This window comes from Arachis duranensis, chromosome 6, assembly GCF_000817695.3.
Source record: "Arachis duranensis cultivar V14167 chromosome 6, aradu.V14167.gnm2.J7QH, whole genome shotgun sequence".
NCBI classification, from domain to species: Eukaryota; Viridiplantae; Streptophyta; class Magnoliopsida; order Fabales; family Fabaceae; genus Arachis; species Arachis duranensis.
Window position 1 is genome coordinate 100466660 of NC_029777.3, and position 8007 is coordinate 100474666.

The window sequence follows — 8007 nt, forward strand, 5'->3', positions numbered from 1 at the left end:
GCTGCAGAACATGTGGAATACATTCCAGAAACCCCTGTTTTCCCTAAGTCCCCTAAAAGATCTACTCAGTCCAAAATGCCTTTTAATCAGCAGTTTATTAACCATACCAGCCCTACTAACCTTGAAACAAACATGAAGACAAATAATATAGCACAAAAGAGTCAGACAAACAAAGAAACTAGTAACAGTCAAAAAGATTCTCAGCCAAAACAACTTGACCACACAAGCCCAAACCTGATCTATCAAGCATCTCAAAGAACCAACCAAATCTTACACAACCATGAGAACTGGATCTCAAGCACCACTACTCCAGACTCACCCATGGTAGACACCTTCATCGAAAGCACAACCCCTGTGGATGCTGAGATGAAGGAAGCACCTGACCCAAAACCACCTGACCACAACCTCCATTCCATTGAATCTGATGTCATGCTAGAAGCAGCTCAGATTTATGAAAAGGAGTTGGCGGAACAAAGAATTGAAGAGAATATTGATAAAGATGCCAACATGATGCTAGATGATGGGAGCTTTGATAACGGAGACATAAAGACCCAAGAAGGGGCAGATAGTGAAGAATACCAATGAGGTATCTATCCTCTTTTGTCTCAGTCTATCATCATGATTATTCTCTCTTGGAATTGTAGAGGGGCGGCTAGTGCTAGTTTTAGTCGTACCTTTAGAGAAATTGTTAGAGTTAATAAGCCGGATATAGTTTTTCTTATGGAAACAAGGTGTAGTGGTAGGAAAGCCCAAGAAGTTATGCGAAGAATGGGAATGCAATATAATTATGTTGAAGAAGCTTGTGGTTATAGCGGAGGAATCTGGATATTATGGAATGACCCTGGTTTATATATTAAGGTGATTAGGTCCAAAAAACAATATGTTCATATGGAAGTTAAGGAGGGTAACAAGAGAAGCTGGAGTCTCACGGCTGTTTATGCTAGCCCACAAGAGAATCTTAGAAAATTTTTATGGGAGGACATATATTCTCTGTCTCAAAATAATACAAGGGAGTGGCTGCTGGTCGGAGATTTTAACGATATTTCTAGTCCATGGGAGAAGAAAGGAGGGTCTAGAGTTGATGTTAATGCTTGTCGACGTTTCTTTAATTGGGTTGAAAAGTGTGGGTTGATAGATCTAGGTTTCATTGGTTCAAAATTCACATGGAAAGGCCCCAAATGGGAGGGGCTAGATAGAGTGTTCAAAAGGTTAGACAGAGCCTTGTCTAATGCTTCCTGGAGGACTAGGTTCCAAGAAGCTAAAGTGGAGGTGCTACCCAGATCACATTCAGACCATCACCCAATTTTGGTCACTACAGACCCACTACCTCAATTTAGAAGGGAAAGACCATTCAGATATGAAGCTATGTGGAGCTTACATCCGGAGTACAACGAATACGTTAGAAAATGCTGGAATAACCATTCTAATCTGAATGCATCCCTCACAACCATCACAGAAAGCCTCCGGAAATGGAATAAAGAAACATTCGGGAATATACAGAAAAAGAAGGAAGAATTAAGGAGAAGAATTGGGGGGATACAGAAAGCTGACAGCTATGGTAGAAATCCCTTTCTTGAAGAATTAGAAAAACAACTCCAGAAAGACCTGGATGATATTCTTGATCGAGAGGAGATTATGTGGTTACAGAAATCTAGAGATGATTGGATTATACTTGGGGACCGCAATACCCGATATTTTCACATGAAAACAATTAATCGAAGGAGAAAGAATAGAATCCTTAAACTTAGAGGTACTGACGGCTTGTGGATGGAAAATCAAGATGATCTAATGAAGATGGTAGTGAATTTCTATAAGAATCTCTATAAAGAGGAAGAATTAGAACAAGTAACAATGATTATGCCAAATTGTTATCCTGATATGGAGAGTTGGAGGTGTAAAGACATGTGTGCAAAACCAACCATGAATGATGTAAGAAAGGCTATTTTTTCCATTGGCTCCTTGAAAGCCCCAGGATATGATGGTTACCCAGCCTTCTTTTACAAGGAGCATTGGGATCTTATAAAATTCTCTATAGCAGAATTTGTGAGTGCAGTATGGACTGAACCAAGCATTATCAGTCAATATAACCAAACCCTCATCATGTTGATCCCTAAGAACAATACCCCTGAAGTCATATCACACTTTAGACCCATTGCACTCTGCAACGTAAGCTATAAATGCATAAGCAAAATTCTAGTTGAGAAACTAAAACCGTGTCTGGATAAGAGAATTTCACCGTGTCAATCCAGTTTCATTCCAGGCAGGAAGATCCAGGATAATATCCTGATTGCCCAAGAAATGGTGCATATTATGAAGAAGACTAAAGGAAGGAGAGGGTTCATGGCTATCAAGTTTGATTTTGAAAGAGCCTATGATAGGCTAAGATGGAAATACTTAGAGGAATGTTTAAAAAACTTCAAAATTCCTAATGATATGATTAACCTTATTATGAATTGTGTTACATCGGTGTCATATAATGTTCTTTGGAATGGAGGAAAAACTGAAGATTTCCAACCAACACGTGGTCTTAGACAAGGAGACCCTATTTCTCCTTATTTGTTTGTAATTGCTATGGATAGACTCTCACATTTAATTGAGGAAAAGGTAAGGGATCGGAAGTGGAAACCCATGAAAGTGGGGAAGAGGGGACCCTATATCTCACATCTCTTATTCGCGGATGATTTATTAGTGTTTACAGAGGCTAACCAGGAACAAATCAGGGTGGTTTGTGATGCTATGGATGAATTTTGCAAGGCATCGGGGCTGAAAGTCAATGCACAAAAAACCTCAGTCTCTTTTTCCCGTAATGTCTCTCAGAACAGCAGAAAAGCCATAATGGATAGGTGCAATTATAAAGAACTTCCTAACCTGGGAATGTACCTAGGAGCTAATTTCAACAATTTCAGAAAAGGAAAGGAGAAATTTAAAAACGTGCTACAGAGGGTTCAGAATAAACTAAAAGGCTGGAAAGCTCAATGCTTATCTTTGGCTGGTAGAATTACCCTTGCAAAATCTGTCATTACCCCTATTGCCAACTATGAAATGCAATTTACAAGACTACCAAAAGGAGTGTGCCAAGAAATTGAGAAAACACAACGTAATTTCATATGGGGGGATACAAAACAACAAAGAAAGATGCATCATTTGAATTGGACAACTCTTTGTCTTCCCAAGGCTTATGGTGGGTTAGGTTTCAAAAATCTCAGTTTGATGAACGATGCATTTCTGGTAAAAATTTTTTGGAGGCTTCTAACAGAGAAAGGTCATCTATGGAGAGAAGTGTTTCAGGAGCTATCTAGTGTAGAGCAGAGTTGGAAGAGTGGCTTAACCGGCAGAAAATCGGATTCCCCCCTATGGAGGGAGCTAGTCAAGCTTGGATCTTTCCTAAAGGAAAACACACATTGGTTGATGGGCAAGGGTGATCAAATAGAATTTTGGAATGACAAATGGATAAAAGGAAACGATGTTCTAAGACAGGCAACAAGTAAGAATATTCCAGATGATCTAATACATTCAAAAGTCAACACTTATGTCATGCAAAATGGTGACTGGAATATAGACATGTTAAAACAATTTTTTGATGAGGATGAAGTCAGAAGGATTAAAAAAGTCCCAGTGCCCAAGCCTGAAAATGATGAAGATAGTATTTGTTGGGATCACACACCTCACGGAAATTTCACAGTAGCATCAGCTTATAAACAAATGGCCAAATTTAATATAGATAAAAATCCCCTATGGAAGATCATATGGAAATGGAAGGGACAGGAGAGGATTAAGATATTTATTTGGCAAGCTATGCATAACAGAATTCTCACATCTAGTAGAAGAGCCAGATTTTTGGGAACATCAGATCTATGTCAAATCTGTCAGGGTCAACCAGAAACAACTATTCATGCTCTAAGAGATTGTCCTGGAGCTTCTTCTCTATGGGTAAAGCTTCTAAATCCTAGCTCCATCCCTACCTTTTTTTCTGGCCAATTGCAAGAGTGGATGAAACTTAACTTAGAGAATGAGTTGGGAAATTCAATTCAAGAAAAATGGAAGGATTACTTCTTTATCACATGCTGGTGGCTATGGAAATGGCGATGTATAGAGATCTTTTCTCCCCCAAATAAGAGGCCTCACAACACTCTTGATGTTATCAAAATTCAAATACAAAGAAACATAGAAGCTTGGAGAAAATTAAAGCTCGTAAAATATTATAAAACAGAGAACATCCAAATAAAATGGCAACCACCTCCTCAAGGTTGGGTTAAACTCAACACAGACGGATCAATAAAGGCAACAAATTCTAAAGCATCTTGTGGAGGGCTACTAAGAACTAACCTGGGAGAATGGATCGGCGGCTTCAAAACTAGATTGGAGGACTGTGATGCTGATCAAGCTGAAATATGGGGGATGCTCCATGGCCTCCGTTTGGCATGGGACATGGGTATGCGCAGAGTGATAGTTGAGACTGATTCAAAGATAGTATTCCAGTGTATAGAAGAAGTTCAAACCTGCAATAGGAATATCGTGATTAGAGAGATAAGAGAGATGAAGAAAAGGCCATGGAAATTGGAATTCAAACTTATCTATCGCGAGGCTAACCGCTGTGCTGATTGGTTAGCAAGGTCTAATGTGGATAATGAAGAGTTTTGCTTCATGGATCTTCCTCCTGAAGAGCTTATTCCACTTCTAACGGAAGATTTGAATAGAAATTTTGTAACCCGTGCTATAGAGTTATGTTATAGTTAGTGTTTTTTGTTCCTTGGGCTTGGGCCCCTATTTTATACCAAAAAAAAAAAAGAAAGCATATAAACATATCATAATAATAAGCAAACATTATTGTAAAGAAATATGCAGAAAAAATTATATTAAATATAGATTGTTCTTTCAATATTTATCTTACATATACACTACTTTACATAATTCTAAAGTTGAAATACTGAATTATCACTGAAAATGCTCTTTAACCTTAGCGAAATTCTAAAGCATTATTAAGGGTAAAGAAAACCTTGGTAGAACGAAAACAAGTTACAGGGAAACAAGGTTTGTACCCTAGAAGAAACTGAAATGAACAAAATGTAATTAAATTAATTAACAAGAGTAAGAACTTAGTCAGAATGAATAATTTGTAAATCGTTTGTCTATGAGACTAATAAGCTTGTTAGTGTATATTCAGTGAATAAGTACTTTTATTAATTTAAATTTAATAATTGAATAACAATTATTTATATATATATATATATAACTATTATTTATCTAAAAATAATTTTGTCTATTTATATAATTTTGAATATTCTCAGAATTTATTTTATTATTTTACATTATATATATTTTCTTTAGGTATACAATTATTTTAAAACGAACAGAACAAATATAATTTTTTTCTATGATGATTAGATATTACTAAACTTTAATTTCTTCTGCTGTGCCTTACTTGGATGGAAAATCAGACAACGACCCAAAGTAATTAACAGGTTAACTAACGTTAATTATTTCATTCATAATTGATTAAAGAAGACAATCCAAAGTCCACTAATAGGACGACTTATATGATTTATCTTCTTCTGTAGAGGATATCACATAATAATGTTGGTGGTACACACATAGTCATATGTCAAAAATAATGTTACACAAATCCTTCAAAATATATAGGTCCGGAGTATAGATATTTATCAAAGCTATTCTATTCAATATCTTGAATAGTGTAAATCCATACAAAGATACATGACATGTATAGATTTAGGTTGTGTTTGAAATTTGCTCCCCAGAAATTAAAGTTTTAGGCACGGAGAAATAAAGACAGAAAAATCAATAGAGACGGATAATTTTTGTTCTCGTTTTTAGAACAAAAATATTTTATATATCTCTGACTCTTTTTTTTTTTTGTCTTTATTATCTTATCTCTGTATTTATACTTGTGTAGCATTATTATTGGAGAAAATATTTCATTTAATACGGTTTCTGAAGTTAGACTCGAATCTTAATTTAGTCCTTAAAGTTTCAATTGCCTCAATTTAGTTCTTAAATTTTTTAATTAACTCTGTGATGTAAACCATCGCAGGAATTAACGTGATTAAAATTTGAAAACTTTAGAGATTAAATTGAGGCAATTAAATAATTTTTGAGGTTCGAATATAATTTCAGAAACCAAACTGAATAATTTCTCTTATTATTAGGTTAAGCTAGCTAGCTAGGTTTGAAAATTAACAATGGATCTGTAGGTGTGTCCGGGAACCCAGGCAGCAGGTATGACATTGTTGGCCACAATAGAGTTACCAGACTCAAGTGTGGTTAGCCGAAGAGAGAAAGGTGCTCTGAGTGGTGACCCTTTGTCAAGTTTCCAAACAGCACCCCATGATTGATCCATGGTGTACCATGAGGCTGAGTCAAGTGCTTCTTTGAGTTCAACTTTTGAAAGGTCACCATCTCCATCCTCGTATTCAATCACGGCAGCGAAGTATTCTTGGTTCGATCCAGCATCCACGTGGAATGCAATTGACACACCAGGGTAGTTGCATTCAACTCTGCAAGAAAATAGCTTGTAACGTTTAAGAAAATGTGGCTTGTTTGATAAAATAAGTCAATGTAAGACGAAACTATAAAAATTAGGCGAATATAAGTTAGAAAGTCAAGAATTTTTAATTAAGCATTAGTAATTTATTGTTAATGTTAATATCACGATTTAATGTGCCTCAGGAACAATATATTTACTTAAATTGATCACTGGACCATGATTTCAATAGTAGTCATCTTGTAGGAAGTTAGGTGCTAGTTTTAGGTTTTTGATAATAATATTTCATCTACGACAAAATCTTTTGACTTTTATTGGAGTAATTCGTGCATTAATTCTATTGTAAACAAAATAATATAAACGCTAAGAGAATAATAATGATAATAACACCGACAAAATCTTGCTACGATGAATAATGTCAAAAACTGAAAATTTAAGTCAATAAAGTTGTAATATTTATTGAAAATATAGTGAAAGTTTTTCAGAGTTATTTTGTCCCACTAGGAATATCAATTAAGCTAATTACAGGTTAGAAGGTTGAATTAAGAAAGAAACCTTCGATGCTGAATGTTGATTTTGCCAGCATTGCGTAAGGTGCCATCTTGACCGGAGAGAGCCATGGCACCAAAAGCAGTGCCACTCAAATCAAAATGGTATTCGGCATCTGAACCACACCCATCGCACTCATCTGTCATCACTACCTTCACAGCCTCCCCCGAGCATGCTGAATTCCCAGTGCATCTCACCTTGAATAATCAATTATAATTGCAACCCAGCATGAGTTAATTACTATACTATATATTAGGATATGCATTTGTTTTCTGAGACCTAAACTGAGAAATTGGAATTGAATATTGTGTTTAGTAATAAAGATTAGAACTAAAATTTCAATTTTAAAGATATAAAATTTCAGTCTTTTATTATTTTTACAAAAAAATAAAAAAAATTATTTTAATCTCTGTTTTTTACTCTCAATTTTTCTTTCAAACATAATCATAAAAAATCTAATTCGATCATAGAAGTTTTAATATCATGTCAAAAAATTATTTTTTTAAATACTTTAAATAGATAAAAAAACAGATAAATAGTTATTACATCTCGAATCATTGAAAATCAACCTATAATACATGTATAAAAAAGAATATATAGTTTTAATAATTTTGAAGCTGCGACGGTATAAAATGTATCATATATTATATTTCAATTTGTAAATTATTATTTACACAGTGCAAACATCAACAATTACGAAGTTTTATTTCATTAAGCAGAGTTTGTTATATAGATCATGTTTATAGCTAGGTAGATCTTTCATTGAAAAAATATCATTTGAGCGCCCCATGTGTGTAAAATTCTTAGTCCTTTCTCATGCACAATGATGATTAAAAATATAATAACTTTACTAATAATTTAATAACACATACATGCATATATCTCTAATTTATAATGAAAATGTAAATCCAAAAATATAATAATTCAGGAAATATATGTAGCTTCGTGTTTCAAGATAT

At 34.7% G+C, this 8007-nt stretch overlaps 1 pseudogene; it reads right to left on the reverse strand.

Annotated features, from left to right (window-relative positions):
• Window positions 1-6140: 6140 nt before the first annotated feature.
• The window catches only part of LOC107495113 (putative expansin-B2), a 3165-nt pseudogene continuing 1298 nt past the window's right edge, over window positions 6141-8007 (reverse strand).